The sequence below is a fragment of the Saccostrea cucullata genome, unplaced genomic scaffold (genome assembly GCF_032062105.1).
Source record: "Saccostrea cucullata isolate Sc308-1 unplaced genomic scaffold, CSIRO_AGI_Scuc_v1 ctg1137, whole genome shotgun sequence".
Classification (NCBI taxonomy): domain Eukaryota; kingdom Metazoa; phylum Mollusca; class Bivalvia; order Ostreida; family Ostreidae; genus Saccostrea; species Saccostrea cuccullata.
Window position 1 is genome coordinate 699 of NW_026929920.1, and position 18,065 is coordinate 18,763.

Genomic DNA, 18,065 nt, shown 5'->3' on the forward strand with positions numbered 1-18,065 from the left:
TTTTGTGCGCAATAAATATACAGTTTTTTCAATGGGTGGCACTGTAGCTCTCCGGTCTATCAATATATATTTTTTTCGGAGAGCTACAGATCTGCAGCTAGCAGTGACCACAGACTTGAGTGCAGTTAACACCGCACATTCTTCCGTCACATTCTAGATATTTTAAAAATTTCATAAACTATTAGTATATCATTTTTGTCCGCTTTTAAGTTTGTATTTTTTATCGAATATTTTTTCTTTAAATTTTGAAAAGTTTAAATATATATATATATGTTATATTATTTCATTGTGGAATACACGCGTGGTATAAACAAGTGATTTAATGTTGATATTCTTTGTCAAAATATTACTTGTTTTGCAGAGGGACCCCATGTATCCAGCAGAGCAGCCTTGTAAACAAGTACCATTGATATGATGACATTGTTCATTGTGTAAGCAATGACCACATGACTGAGTACAGTTAACACCATACATCCTGTCCTCACATTCTGAAGATATATTTTAAAAGATGATTTATAGTAAATTCCTTTTACCTCTTTTTTCTCTGTATTGTTGTATATTATGAGTTACACAGCCAGTTAAGGGTTAAATATGGAATTATACAAGGTGTGAAATTGAAATCCATATTGGGCGAGGCGAAGCCGAGTTCTTCCGAATGGATTTCCATTTCACACCCTGTATGACTCCGTATTAGGTCCCTAACTGACTGAGTTACGAATTTATCCCGTTGAAGACTTTTTATATATATAAAAAATATATGCCCATATTGTGAAAATATCTAGTTTTAATTTAATAAAATTAATTGATGACCGTCAAACAAAAACCAGCCTTAAGTAAAATTTTGACATTTTGAGCTGTTTAGTGATCCTAATAGACAAATTTCTCCTCTTTCAAATGATATATAACACGTTGTTGTTCAAAGAATAATATTAGTGAAATTTTTCACATAGAAAAAAATACAAATTCTTCGTCATGACGCTGTGTTTTATCGGTTAACATCAATTATTTTGTTCTCACAATTCCATGGTTGTGTTGTAAAAACTGCACTATAAAAATTACATCGAACAAAAACTGACACTACATAAGTGATTTTTTAATTAATTACAATGTTATTGTTTCTTTTTATAAATGATACTTTTAGCATTTCAAAAGAAAAATCAGGTTTTATTAACCCCCCTCCCCCTTCAAAAAGAGACACAAGATCACGAGATGTTTTGTTTCGTTTTTTATTATCATTTTTTTGTCAGTTTATTATTATTTTTTTTTTGGGGGGGGGGGGTTTATTGTGCCTTTATTGTGTCATTTAACGCATTGTACGCGCATGCACGTGAATGCATATGCAAGATGATCATGGCATGTTGTCTAAACAACTAAAATATCTATATACCGTGAGAATAAATAAAAAATGTTTACAATATACATTTTACTGTTTTTCAAATATATTGGCCATTTTGCGTGCGCAAGTGCATCAATGCATGTTTGTGCATTCATTTTGATAGTACCCTAATGTAGGAATCCATTATACGTATTCATATTCTAAATTTTATCCCGTTCCCTTGAAAACTAAGAAAGTTATAGGCATTTAAAGTTTCAGCCAATCAGATTGCAGCACACATGCATGCGCATGCTTTTCATGATAATTCATGCTGTAGATCTTTATAACGTATAACAATGTTCAAAATTTCAAAGGATTTTGTCGAAAAGCAAGAAAGGTATTGAGACTTTAGTTTCAGCCAATCAGAACGAAGCGCACGTGCATGCGCGTGAAATTTTGCTTTTTTGACCATGTCATCTTGTCTATGCTTCAAATATATACTTATTATATGAGTTTCAAAGCATTTAATCAATAATTTTAATAGTTATGTCTATATCAATTATATTGGACATTTCTCGTGTTGCACGTGCGAGTTCTTGCAAGCACACGTGCATGCACATGCTTTCATGATAATTCTTATATATCAGGATGTAGATCCCCCTAATGTATGACTATGTTCAAAATCTCTTGCAAGCATGTGCGCGCAAAATGCATAACATGCCTACTTACCCTATAAAGGTTTTACCTAACTCGGATGTGTAGTTTCCCAGGAAGAAAAATAATAACTAGAAAGTCTGCTATTGCAAGCAATAGCGTATGTCGTGCATGCGTATGCGCGCAAAATGACCTTCGTTCCATACATCTACACAACATGCCTATTAACTCTAAAAAGGTTTAAGCTCAATTGAATGGACAGTTTCCTAGAACTAGAAGCTTGGACACCATCAACTCATATCAGTCCTTTTAGTACTTTCAGTACTTTGATTTAAAAAATAAATTTCATTATTTCCCTGTTTCCATGGAAACTTTTGACAATTAGCAATTTATAAATCTAATGAGCACAATAACAGATACTAATCATCAATAAAATTTCATGAAGAATGTTCAAGGGACCAAAGAGAAAACTCGCCGACAAAATTCGTCAGTTTGGAGAATAAAAACATGCGTACAATCGCAATATGTCGCCCGACTTCGTTCGGGGCGACATAACAAGAAAGTCTGCTATTGAAAGCAATAGCGTATGTCGCCCCGAACTGGACAAGACTTTCATTTTTTTCATCAGTAATACAATACCCATTAGCTAAGCTTGGACAACCATCAACTCGTATCCGTTGTCTCAGTACTTTGATTTAAAAACCAGAGCAAAGCGCACGTGCACCCGCGTGCATGCATATGCATGATGACCATACCTTCATGTAGGGATCTATTATGTCTATGTTATAAATCCAATCCTGTTTGGTTGAAAACCAAAGGAGTTGTGGCCATTTAAAGTTTTAGCCAATCAGATTGCAGCGCAAGTGCATGCACGTGTTTTCATGATTATATCATGTAGGATATACTAATGCATGACTATATTTGTAATTTCAAAGTATTTCTCAAAAAACAAAAAAGATATTAAGATTTTTGTTTCAGCCAATCAGAGCAAAGTGCACCTGCATGCACGTGATTTCGTGCTAATTTGACAGTGTCATATTATCTATACCATTAATATATTATTATATAATAATCTTATATAATGAGTTTCAAAGCATTCCATCAAAAAATGTAAAAGTTATAGCTATATTACTTATACAAGTCATTTCACGTGTTGCACGCGCCCGCACTTGCATGCTATACGCGCAAAATGACCTTCGTTCCATACATCTACACAACAGGCATATTAACCCTAAAAGGGTTTTAGCTCAATTGGATGGCCAGTTTCCTAGAACTAGAAGCTTGGACAACCATCAACTTGTATTAGTCCTTTCTGTACTTCCAGTCATTTGATTTAAAAATCAAAGTTAAAGAATTTTCTTTTTTCCCCTTTTTCATCGGAAACTATTGATAATTTGCAATTTTAAATCCAATGAGCACAATTACACATCATTACATAAATAAAAGAAGAAGGTATGGTTTTAGATGTATTGCGCCCTAAAAATGTAATGACGTCAAAAAGTTTTGAAACTGGCTTAAATATTAGTTGAATAAATGAATCAGGAAAGAATATGGCATGAAGGTTTACCATTCAGCAAATATAACGTCATTAATGTGAAGCATTTCTCTATTTTCAACAGAAAAAGCCTCAAAATGGCACATTTCAAGGGTGATTTTCCTTTAGAAAACAGTGTCCACAGCCGTCGCCCACGTTAATTTTTTGATATTTTGTGCAAAATTCAATAACAAATCACATATCTCAAGATCTTTGTGGGCGATGCCTGTGGACAATGTTATCTGAAAGAAAATTCCATTGAAAATGTGTGTCTTCTGCAACTTTTTAAGAAAATACGGGAAAATGCACATGTTTATGACGTCATGATTAGCATTAAAAAACACATATGAGAAACTTGACTTGTATGATTTTTCTGCATTGAATTTCAATTATTTAAAAAGCATTAGTTTTCAACTTTTACACCAGTTTCATTTTTTAGAAAATCACAGGGCAAAATTTGTATGGAAACCATACCTTCTTCTTTCATGAAGAATGTTCAAGGGACCAGAGAGAAAACTCGCCGACAAAATTCGTCGCTTTTTGCAGGTTTCCATGGCAACAGTAGCCATTTTGAAACTGAATGACCACACAACACAACTACAACCAGTGATCCTCCTTTGAGGAAAGCTTCAGAAAGATTGTCGCAGCCATCTTCGAGAAACAGTCTGGAGAACAAAAACATGCGTACAATCGCAATATGTTGCCCGACTTCGTTCGGGGCGACATAATAAAAGACAGAGTAAAAACAATATGTTCCCCAACTTCGTTTGGGGAACATAATAAAGAACCTAGACTTTATTAATAGGTTAAAATAGTATGAAACACAAATTTTGTAAAATCAACCAGATGTTAATTGTAACAATAAATATTGAAATCATCAACAACGATCATAAAGTAAGAAAAACAGATTCTACTGATCTTAGAGACTTTTAAGACATTGACTTACGGATTTCGCCCGACTGCATAATACTGGTAGTGGTGTCTGAAAAAAAATTACCTCGTGTAAATAAATAACATAAAATCACACGCATAATTCCATGTAAATGTTGTTTTCCATGCCATATTTGTATAAATAATTAAAACAGTCATGCAACCACTCATTCACTGCAGGTGCAGTTATGTGACGCTCAGCTGGTCCAGTGTAACACCGTGGGAAATTTGTGACAGGGATGAGGTAAAATGATGTGATTTTCTAACCATATTTGTACACAATAAATAATTAGTTCATCACACTTACCTAAACATGAAAGAATGTCACCCGAAGTTATCAATTCAATGGTTTTCACCCCCTGCTGACAAAATTTTTTATACTGTGTTATATTACCGCATTCTCCTCTTACTAGTAACTGTTCAATGATCACGTCAGTTTTGATGTTTTTTAGCCAGCACTCGACTTCGACATATTTTGCCCCATATACACATACATATACTCCCGAACATGTGGCATAGTCTCCGACAAAGTATTTGCACTCCTGACAGGCGCTGGTAAACAAAATGACGTTGAAAAACAAACTGAATACAATTAAATTTTCCATTTTAGTGATACCTTAAATTAATAATCAACGAGTTCAAAATATAGTTCTGGTGGACTTTTATCTAAGGGTATACACTGGTCAGTGTGGTCATCCTTCCTTTTCACTCGTGATTTTATTCGCTTATCAACTGATTTCACTGATTAAAATTGATGTACAGTGCATGCATTCATAATAAAAGTCACTGAATTTGATCAGAAATGTGCTAATTGATCGTTAGGAACTGATTGTAAAAATGTTATCGGAATAATTTCTGTGGCATCTTTCATTTACAGTTTTTTATTTTCACGCTGATGGAATTTCTTTTTCCTCTCGTTTCTCTCTGATTTAAAAAAACGATGACCAGCACATATTTTACATTTTTCTCTCATCGTCAGATTCACTGTATACATTTCAAAATCCCGAATTTATTATCATTCAAATTGGGAACTCATATCACGTGTTTTTCCCCAATAAAAAGAGAAAAAATACCCTTCAAATTTTACCTATCTCTTGACAAGATGGATAAGTATGTTAATATATATTCTTCTACACATTCGATTAATATTTGGGCTCTTTAAATGATTTTTATTTTTTTTAAATTTTTTAATCGACAAATTTTTACTCTCATAGATGCATTTGCGAAGGGAAGCGAAAAACTATTGAATTCTAAAAGAAGTTGGAGTGTCCGTGAGTACTTTAGTATCTTTTTTTTAATTTAGAAACTATGATGTATTTAATAAGTAATTATCTTATTTCATTATAATTGTAATCTTTTACTTTTTATAGTTTTGAAAAAAGATATGGGAAGAGAATAAGATTCATAAAAAAATACTGCCTACCTTTCATTGACTTTTATTTTTTTATCCTTTCTTGTATTAAAATATATATATAATATTTCCAACTTAATTTAGATTCATTATCTTTCATAAGTTAACTAACTCGTATCAGTGATGGAGTCAATTAATGAAAAATATTTTTCTTTAGTACGCCAAATAAAGAGTACCTATGATTCTCATTACCATCATTTCGCTATTCGCTAAATATATATTTTTCACAAGAAATAATAATAAATTGGATTTTTTTTCTTTATATACAGTCCACAATTGACCCCTTAACGGGAGTGGCGACTAGGTTAGTGAATTATAACTTGAATAAAACCAAATCGATTTTAAGTCTATTTTATTAAAGATGTATCGTTTTTAACGAATATATATTGTAACTTTGAAAACAAAATTTAAAACATATCTTTTTATCCATAGAATTCCGAGGGCACCAAAAAGGCCAACGTTAGTACTTTTAAAAAATCGTTTCATTTTGGATAAACGTTTTCTGATAATAATTCAAACTCTTTCATTCCAACTGAGTAAAGAATTAATCGCTGTGATAAATGTAACGATGTAATATGTGATCATTATCTCTCTTTCAGCTCACAAATGGAGACGGAGGGGGAGGACACTCAAGAGGAGACTGACCGGGCTAGGCCTGGCTGGGCTGGGACACTCAAGAGGAGACTGACCAGGACACTCAAGACGAGACTGACCGGGCTAGGACTGACCGGGACACTCAAGAGGAGGAGACTGACCGGGCAAGGGCTGACCGGAACACTCAAGAGGAGACTGACTGGGCTAGGGCTGGCTGGGCTGGGACACTCAAGAGGAGACTGACCAGGATTCTCAAAACGAGACTGACCTGGCTAGGACTGACTGGCACACTCAAGAGGATACTGACCGGCACACTCAAGAGGAGACTAACCGGCACACTCAAGAGGAGACTGACCGGCCTAGGATTGGCCGGGACACTCAAGAGGAGACTGGCCGGGACACTCAAGAGGAGGAGACTGACCGGGCTAGGACTGGCTGGGCTGGAACACTCAAGAGGAGACTGACCAGGACACTCAAGACGAGACTGACCGGGCTAGGACTGACCGGGACACTCAAGAGGAGACTGACCGGCCTAGGACTGGCCGGGACACTCAAGAGGAGACTGGCCGGGACACTCAAGAGGGGACTGGCCGGGACACTCAAGAGGGGACTGGCCAGGACACTCAAGAAGAGACTGACCGGGACACTCAAGAGGAGACTGGCCGGGACACTCTAGAGGAGACTGACCGGGGTAGGACTGACTGGCACACTCAAGAGGAGACTTGCCGAGACACTCAAGAGGAGACTGGCCGGGACACTCAAGAGGAGACTGACCGGGACATTCAAGAGGAGACTGACCGGGCTAGGACTGGCCGGGACACTCTAGAGGAGACTGGCCGGGACACTCTAGAGGAGACTGACCGGGCTAGGACTGACCGGGCTAGGGCTGGCCGGGAGTGAGAAGGGCCAGGAAGACAAACATGTAGTTTCAGTAAGTTTTATATTTATATCTTTGCATACTCAGAAATACGATGTATACATTTTATACATATATATGTTTTAATTTTTCTTTTTTTAAAGAAAGAAATTGTTATTTATACATACAATTGAAGTCTATGAATGATTATTGTTTCATCATTATTGTTAATTTATGAGTAAACCATCTATAGATAGTTGTTCGAATCTAACCCTTAAAAGTTCTGGGTTATTTTTTATTACAATTTCTGAATAACACTCTCTTTTCTGTTTTCAGACCGGATTGACTACATGTTTGAAATAAAATTGAACACAAAATTTATTTTTTGGTCTGAAGTGTTTTGTTTTCATTGAAAAGGTAAACTTCTGTAAGGACAAAGCATATCGATGATTGGACTTTACTTGATTGTTAGAAAACATGTATATATAAAAAAAGATACATAAGTTGTCGTATTCAGTCATTTAACACCTAAACTTCGGTATGTGGCCAGGTTTTATCAGTTCATTCATGTAAAGGGTTTTAAATGATAAACTTTAAGTACCTTGGACAAAACATGCCGATGTTTGAGTTTTATTTCATTGTTAGAAAACATGTGTATTTCTTTCTAAATACAACAAGTTGTCGTATTCAGGCATTTAACATCCGATCTTCGGTATGTGTCCGCATTTTTAAACCGTTCATTCATGTAAAGGGTTTGAAATGATAAACTTTGAGTATGACAAAACATGCCGATGTTTGGGCTTTATTTGATTGTTAGAAAACATGTGTTTTTTTCTTATGAAAAAGATATACAAGTTGTCGTAATCAGTCATTTAAAATCCGAACTTCAGTATGCCAGAGATTTTAAAAGAATCAGTTCATTCATGTCAAGAGTTTCATTGAAAAGATAAACTTTGAGTTTCTTGAATAAAACGTGTCGATGTTGGGGCTTTATTTGATTGCTAGAAAACTTGTGTATTTTTTTTTAAAAATACACCAGTTGTCGTATTCAGTCATTTCACATCCGATCTTCGGTATACCCCTCTTGACTGGTGCTTGAAGGTACGTTATGGCTACATATGGTGAATAAATCTGTACAACATAATGATCTTTATGTAAACAAGACCCGGCATCTTGCTCTCTCTGATACTGTTAAAGATGCCCATTTAGGTTCTGATAATCCCTGAATCTGATAATCTACCTTAGTATTCCTCCTCCGATATATTATCGCCACGGACACAGAGATGTCTTCATGTATTTCAATGTATTCATGTGACAGTTAATATGTTTTGAAGTTTGATCGTGACGGATACAAAGATGTATTCGCGCATGGATAAATTACGAGGGGGGATTTAAAATACATCAGGTATTCGTTGTGTATAAAAGAATCTACCACATTTTACTGATAATGATGTTCTTCCTGAATTAGATAAAGATAACATTATACCTACTTCAATATTATATCTACTTCAATATTTTCATGAACTCTTCAGAGGGACAATAAAATAAGTATTTTCGCACTCTATTTCACAGTTTAGTTTTATCCATTGATCTTACACCCTTGTTCTCCCGGTGATGTCTCCTCCAGGTCACCCAACGGTCAGCCCTGACCTGCCTCTCTCGGACACGGTCTCCTCCAGGTTAAACATCCTTGACCTACCTCCATTTTTTCTCAGTCATGGTCAGGCCTCCTCTAGGTCAACCAGCGGTCATCCCTGACCTGTATCCATTGTTCTCGGTCCCGGTGATGCCCCCCTTCAGGTCAACCAGCGATCATCCCAGCGATCATCCCTGACCTGTCTCCATTGTTCTCGGTCCCAGTGATGCCCCCCTTCAGGTCAACCAGCGATCATCCCTGACCTTGCTCCATTGTTCTCAGTCACGGTCATGTCTCCTAGAGGTCAACCAGCGGTCAGCGCCATTGTTCTCCCATTGTCCTTTCCATTGTTCACCCAAACAATAGGCCCATTGTTTACCCCCTCCCCCCTATGTCGACTATACTACCCATGAACACGTATTCATTTAAAAAAGTAAAAAGCGAAAAATGAATTAACAATCAGAAATAAAAATATACCCCCGCTTTGGCATGTTTTTGTCTTTAACGATTTGTATTGTTAAAAAAACTACGATCATGCAATCTTCTTACAGGCAAGACTTGTCCACAAAAGAAACTAGATGTACTTTGAGCAATGAGCTCACTAAATGATACCCCCGCCTCCCATTGTGTACCTGTGTTGCTATATATTGTTTAACTGTAATGTGTAAAGAGGAATAACTGGTCCTATCAAATGTTATCCAGAAGCTTCTATATGTGACGTCATAGGTAATGTTTTGCTATGGGAAACCTAAAATACGTGTCGAATAAAAAAGAAAAATAGGAGGTGAACAATGGCAATATGTAATAAAAATTCTGTGAAAGTTTCATTAATTTTACTCGGTAGTATAAGAGGAGTTGCGGATAAGAGATAAAGCGTAACAGACTTACGACACTTGTCAACTAAAATATTTCAGGTTTGTGTTGTTCTTGTTAACTTGCAGGCCCCCCTTTTTAAAGGAAATAGCTGACAAGTATGAAATGGAATAAGCATCAATTGCATTCTAGTTTTGATGATTAGGGTGGCCGAAATTAATTCTAAGTTTAACGTCTCCTACATACTTCATAACCTACGAGGGCGGGAGGAAAAAAATGATCAAAATTTTAAACAAATGAGTCTCTACTCATCTACATGAATTCAAATACCCATCCAAGACCTTGGCATGGCACCCACCTACATGAGAAATGAAGCAACGCACCGTTACTTAAAGCAGTTGATGGCCCTCCAATTCCTACCACACCAGTGGAGGCCAAGGTCCACAGCGACAACCTGTGCCGGAAATCCACCACGACTGTGCAGAAGAGCTGACCAAGGCATGGGACAAATACGACGTAAGAGAAGTTAGTGCTGGACATTTCCTCCGTATTTTTGGCTCTGTGTATGCATCCATGTCCAAGGACTAGTTGAGATAGAAGGCAATGGGATAATTGTGACATGATTCAAATGATGTGAAGTGACTGTGCTTTATTTATTAGTATTGTGTATGGATTATTTATCTGTGAGTGACGGACACTTCGCCTGTTTGTGCCGATCATTGAATGCCTGCTTCCAAGGACTTAGAAAATTGGGACATGTGACGTGAATCATATGTGGAATCTAAATTTTAAGATGTGAAGTGATCTGATGTGTTTTATTTCTAGGTATTATATGTATTTTTTATGTCTAGTAAACTATTCAGGACACATAATATGCATTATTTATATGTGGCAATATGCATTGAGTATGATGGAAGAAAATATCAATAGAATTTAGAACAAAAAATGAGTCATCTCTCTTTTTTCTGTTGTCTGTAATTATTCCTATCTTACAATAAGGATGCTACGAACGGACTTGCGTGCTTGATTGTAATATTAATCTTTGACGGCGACTTGATACGGAATATTTCAGGGTGTCATGTGATAAACTTTTATCTTATCAGCTATCTACAAAATTATCTGAAGCGGGATAAAATAAAAATCTAAACAAAGATGACGAGAGATGTAGAAATTACCTCTCTGGCGGGTACGATACATATTCTTAAGATAATCCCTTGCTTTTGTGGATAAAATGTTTGAATGGAGTCAGTTTAATGTCGTCGTATCAAAGCCAAAGAATTTGTTATTTGAAAAAAATAGAAGAAAAATATTTTTACATGAATGTATACGTCTTTTGATTGTTAGATAATAATTCTAATAACAGAAGTCTTATCTACTCAAACCCTCCTGAAGAATATCAATCTAACCAATTTTACCTTTCTTTCATGAGGATGTTGCTAATAAAGGATATGGAGACATCAAACAGTATTCAAGATCAAAAGTCCATAAAACAATACAAAATAGGAGCAGAGCTAACCAGAACCTCTGAAACACCAGAGATTGGATCAGGTGCCATGGAGGAGTGAGTATCCCATGCTGACTGGTCACAGCCGTTGTGTGCTCCTTGTCAATGAGTATGAAAAATGTGCGTCAGCATTTGACTCAATGATAGATTATATTTGCTGACAAGGTCATTATAGCGACCATAGAACTTACGAATGATGACTTTAAACGAGACTGCTGAAATTTTTGTTTCATCAACTTGTTTGACAATAATATACCTCTTTTAAACTGTTCATACGTAGAGCGTGTTTGCGTATGAAATCAACTGAGATACATAAACTCCGTACGCAGGTGATGAAAGTATAGTATCCAAATCTAATTTACACCACTTCTTGAATATTTTGTAGAACAGTATTCTTGAAATTTCCCCTTTAAAACTGTTAATATCTAAGTGAGGAGTTAAGAAAGAGGCTTGGTTGAACATTTACTGGAACGCGCTTTGTATTTCTGTTTGTTGCGATTCTTATGAAGTTTCAGATTCCAGTATATATATGGTAGTTCAAAATCATATGATTTTGAAAAAAATTCTTCCTTAAAAAGGGAACTATGAGTACACGTATAGGTTTGATTACCACTTGCAGAATTTAGTATCTGTTCTTTTGAGATACAATTTATATAATGAGCCTTATAAACAAAGTCAATGTTCTTACTATTTCAAAGCTTTATGTTCATTAAAATATATCCCCCTTTAAATACAGTCCCCTAAAGAATTTTTCAACCTATTCACTAGTTCAAACTATTTAAATCTCTCATAGTTTCTGTTTCTCTTGGGAATAGTTGCTTGTAGGAAGTAAAACTCATTCACCCTATGCCTATGCTTATTCTCTCTAAAACTATTTATTTGGAATAAACAAGACACGGTTCTTCAGAAAAAGACACCTCCACTGTTTTTTTTAAATTTACTGTGAAGCATTTCCTTATCTAGTGTTAATAAGTGAGTCTCCTACCTTTATTTTTTTAACATTTATTTTAACAGTTACCTTGTTCACATAGGAATCCTTTGAAGCCTACAGAACACCCTCCTTGACATGTCCCGTTGACGTGGTTACACTGTGTATTGTTTACACAATGTCCACAAATCTTGTTACAGTTGTGTCCATACATACCACCATCACATTCTGTCAAAATATTGTTGTAAGTTTTTATGCTTGATTGGAATATAAAACCATGAAAGATATAATTTTTCACTGTGAATTATAAAGGCTCTAATACAGGGCCTTTCTTTCATCGGGTATTTTACTACGTTACATTATATACAAGTGCAAATAATGTGCATTTTTATATCATTTCTCAGGAACAAAGATGATAATTAATTACTTAGTTTTGCAGCCCGGTCCCTTGTATCCAGGAGAACATCCATATAAGCAACAACCGTTGATATGATGACATTGTTCATTGTGTAAGCAATGACCACAGGACTGAGTGCAGTTTACACCGTATATTTTCCCGTCACACTCTGTAGAAAAGATATTCTAAGACTGAGAGTATACAATGCAAATGGTTAAACATAAAAAAATATAGACAGATAATAAATTACTCGTTTTACAGCCAGGTCCCTTGTATCCATGAGAACACCCGTGTAAACAAGTACCGCTGATATAATGACACTGTTCATTGTTTAAGCAGTGACCACAGTACTGAGTGCAGTTAACACCGTATGTTCCTCCGTCACATTCTGAAAATTGATGGGGGATTTAAAAAAAAAAACGTAATCGAAGATCTTTGGGTATAAAATTGTTTTTACGTTTTTGTCAGACCGTCTGTATGTTTGTCTGTATGTCCGCAAAAAAAACTTAAACGCTGCCAATAACGTTTACTATGCGGTGCTATAACTTTAATTTTTCACAATTCCTTGTGACAAAACCTTTCTTGGATACCACCAAATCAGACACTTTTATATTGATCTTAGGGTTTAACCCGCTTAAGAAAAAACAAATTTTAAACCTTGGTCATAATTTTGCAACATGCTCATCTAGAGCTTTCATACTTAACATGTGCATTCATTGTAACACAACTTTTCAATGGGTTTACATATTTTTGACATTGATCTTAAATTTTGACCCAATTCCTAAAAACTTTAACCTTGGCCATAAATTTTGAACAGCGAGAACTAAGGCTTTCGTATTTCACAAGTGTATTCTTTGTGAAAAGGCGTTCCTCTAAATAATAAAGAAATGACCTTTGACCTTGGAGTTTGACTTAATTTTTGGCATGGATGTGAAAACCCCCAATCTTCGCCATTAGCTGCTATTCAGAAAATGTAGATAAACTTAGTTTCAAATGATTTTATGTACGCAAAAGCACACATAAACGCGTTTCTATACCCCTTCCAAATCAGAGCTAAGGGGATTAAAATAAAATAATCTTCTGACTCCTCAGTGTTTTACTTATTAAATGAAGGAGATAACGAGCAGAATTCAATATTAAAGTCCATAAAACAATACAAAAGAGGAGTAGAGCAAACACTGAGCTGTAAAACATCAGAGGTGGGATCGGGTGCCATGCAGGATTAATTGAGCATTCATATAAATTGCAAAAAACATATATATTATTTCTCTTTGGAAATATTTTCAACAAATGGAGGGAAATCACTTACTATCACCACATTGCAGACCTATATATCCTGGTAAACAACCATTTACACAGTCACCATTTACGACATCACACTGCTGTCTCTAACAATTGACTGGACATGTTTGATTACAATATTCTCCGTAATATCCTCGAATATGGCATCCTATTTAACAAAATTGTATAATTATTTTTTAATTTCTGTTTATAAATAGTTTTATCTGTCCAGATTATTCACAAAATTTAAGTATATTGAAAAGTAACTCAAAAACTCAAAACTCAGGATATCTATTTAGAAGTTATATTTCTTTTATAATTTGTATTATGCTTGCAACCGCTTTTTGGATTCGTTTTGCATTTTAACCGAAAAAAATGCAGTAATATTCTATAATTTACCATAGACTTCCAATTCACACAACTCATTGTATGCGTACTGAGAGTAGTAGTTAGGATAAGTCACATTCGGTTTCCTTTCATTGTAATATATCACATAACGTCCGTAGAGAGAGCAGTCGATTCTATGGTCCTCTATAGGTGTACCACTTACGTTTTGTATCTCATGGAAACAAAGGAAACCATCATCTTTTGAAGTCGTGTTTGAAATGTAGAGGGAAAATCCAGCAAATCTGCTAGTGTACAAACTTGGACCTGAAATAAAACCGATCGATTTAAATAGGTTTGTATAAAAACTTACATGTTTTTAAATACAAGGACATAAATTCCGAGTCTGCGAAGATTCGATGTAGATTTACTAATCCTGTTTTTCTTTTTCTTAAAGAAAACAATTTTAGAATCCACATAACGTTTTTCTGTCACCTCATTATCATCATTCGCTTCCTCTCTCAAGTGAAGAATAGTCAACGTTTTATCTTTATTTGAGAGAAGAAGTTGATTAATAGTAAAATTTTATGGTGTAAGTCATTTATAAATTTGAAGGGAAATGCTTGCAGTAAATTGGAAATCCCTATTTTTATGCGTTAAACATAGTCTTGTGCATATATTGCAGTTATTGAATATTAGAACATGCATACTTGGTTGATTATCTGTTCTGTAGATGTTGATGTAACTGATGCTGACTACACTCCCTAAATCCACTCTCCACTCGGCTGTAAATTGCTCAGCTGCTGATATGGTACACTGGTTTCCTGTTGCTCCAAGGTCAGTATAATCCCAGTCTACTACCTTGTCTGCTCCCCACGGCCATGCTCCTGAGTAATTGGTTCTCTGCAAGGCAGGTTTCCGTAATACTAAATTTTCTATAAAAAGACAGTAATGCACTTGTCATTTTGAAAAAAAAACTTCATTAGAGTTATTAATTTTAGGCAAAGATATGTAATGAAAAACTACTTTATGTAACTTAATTTCGCTGTTACTCTGTATATATACATTAAGATTTTTTTATGATAACAATGGCGACTTAATAAATTTAATGACCGGTATTTTTTTTGTTACATGTGTAGCAATATATCATCAGCTGCATATTGTGTTGATCTAGTTATTTCGACACACAAATGCAGGCTTTTTTATACAAACAATTTCTAAATCTAGATATGCTTTTGACAAAGACGTTGATGAAACAAAAATACGAACAGTTTTGTTTAAAATTAGCATATCGAAATCCAATGGACAATGCAATTACCCGGCTTGAAATATATTATATTCCTTATTGCCTCTTGGGTATATTTTCGACAAATGGAAAGACATTACTTACTATAACTACAGTGCAAACCAGTATATCCTGATGAGCATCCCTTTTAACATTGCCCTGTTACGGAGTCACACTGCAGTCTTTGACACGTTGCTGGACATTTCTGATTACAATAGTCTCCATAATATCCAGGAAAAGGGCACCCTGTTTATGAAATATTTAAGTTTTGATATCTGTTCATTAAAACTAAAAATTTTCCGGATTATCTTTAAATAATATTAATTTTCAAGTTCATTATCTATTAAAAAAGCATAAAAGCAGATTATTCATGAAGAACTTGTTTTTTTAATTCCTTGAATTAGCAATGAGCAATAAATATATTTGATATATATATTTAATATATTTGAAAGATTTTGTTTTCTTAAACATTTTTTATTGAAAAAGAAGAGTAAAACATGCAGTTATGTTCTGCAATTTACCGTAGACTTCCAATTCACACAATTCATTGAATGCGTGCGTAGAGTAGTACGCAGGGTAAACCACGTCTTGCCTCCGTTCATTGTAATATATCACATAACGTCAATACACAGAACAGATGATTCTCTGGTCCTCTATAGGTGTACCACTCACATTCTGTATCTCATTTTGAAGTAGTGTTAGAAATATAAAGGGAAAATCCAGCAAATCTGCTAGTATACACACTTGGACCTGAAATAAAACAGATTGATTATAATCGACGTGTATAAGAAAAAATATGCTGTTTATATATACGTACATAAATTCGAGATGTTTTTTCCAAGTCTTTGAAGATAAGATGTCGATTTACTGATCCTGTTTAGTTTGTAAAGAACACAATTCGAACAATAGGAAGCCAATGTGGCGTTTTCTGCCACGTGGAGTCTAGAAAATTCATCGTTTTATTTTATTGAGGGAAGAAGCTGCTCGATTTCTGGTTACCGCATGAAACAGTGAAATTCTATGGTAAAAGTCATTTGAATAAATAAAAAAGTAATTAATTTTAAGGGCCGAGCATTAACCGTCTCTCTTACTTCCTTGTACATGTATTGTTTGTACATGTTGTCTGTTTTGGTTTGCTGAAATCACCATTTTAAAAATGATTTCGATTTAATGACAGACATGTAAGTCCAAAAAACTTTTGATCACCCTCGTACCTTGACCCATTTACTGAATACTGTATATTAAAAACATTCATACTTTGTAGATTATCCGTTCTGTAGAAGATGTTGATGTAACTGAAGCTGACTAAACTCCCTAGATCTACTCTCCATTCTGCTGTCTGTTCTTTGTCTGCTGATATTGTACACTGGTTACCTAGTGCTCCTCGGTCAGTATACTTCCCATCCACAGCCTTTCTGCTCCCCATGGCCGGGATTGTGAATAATTGGCCTTCTGCCTGGCAAGTTTCCGTAATGCTAAGTTTTCTATGAAAAAAAACATTATATTTATCATTATTAGGGTTGTTATTTTATCCAAAGGTATATAATGAAAAGTTGTCCCTAGGCAATATGATTTTGCTGTTACTATACATATATAAACATTAAGGCGCTTTTTGATAATGATTGTGATTTCATCTATAAGTCGTTAATTTTCCTTACTTGTATGAAACAAGAATACTCGTATAAACAGTTTTGTTGAAATTTAGCATTTCTCATTTGTAATAAAACCTTGTCTGCAAATTTAATATCTCATTTTATCATATGCTGATGGACTTGTTACGTGTCAGGGTCCGTGTATTTGGGTATAGATCCTTAATCAATCAAATGATTCTATAAGGTAGAGATGGATCAACGAATTTTAGGGAATGATTAAAACTGATTGATGTCAAAACATGTAAGAATGTACAAGTCAATACCGGTATATACAGATAGTTTTAGGATTTCATATCCGTAACATAAAAAAACAAAAATTAATGAATATGGATCTGGCCTGTGTCCTTGTACCATTCTTCATGGAAAATTAAAATAATTTATTAATTGTTTTAAAAAATGAAAATAAATGAATATAACATACAGCCCGGAGAATTAAAATAAATAAATATAAAATAATATTTTACAATCATAATAGATTTATACTGTACATTCACACGCTTTGCTTGTATATACAATCTTTGGATTTATTTCGAATAAAATCACACATTCGATCTTTTAGCCCAATCGACATATCAATATGCCATTTTGATTGGTCGACGCGCTGATTGGTTAATCGCTAATCCTGATTGACAGCTCTATAAAGAAATACCAAACGCACGTTCGCTTTCTGGGACCCCTACTGACTTTGGCGTTCGCTCTCTGGATCCGCTTCGGGTTCACTCTGGGTCCACATCGGGTTCGCTTGGGGTCCGCTAAGGGTTCGTTCGGGGTCAGCCCTAGCGGACCCCGAGCGAACCCGAAGCAGACCCAGAGAGTGAACCTAGGGTTCGCTTTTAGGTTGTGTCCGGTCGGTATTGTATACTAGATACAGTATACTGTACTGCAATTGTCTTTAAATACAACCGTACCTTGTCGTAGTTATCCGTCCTTCTCTCTTGAGCTCCAACTGGC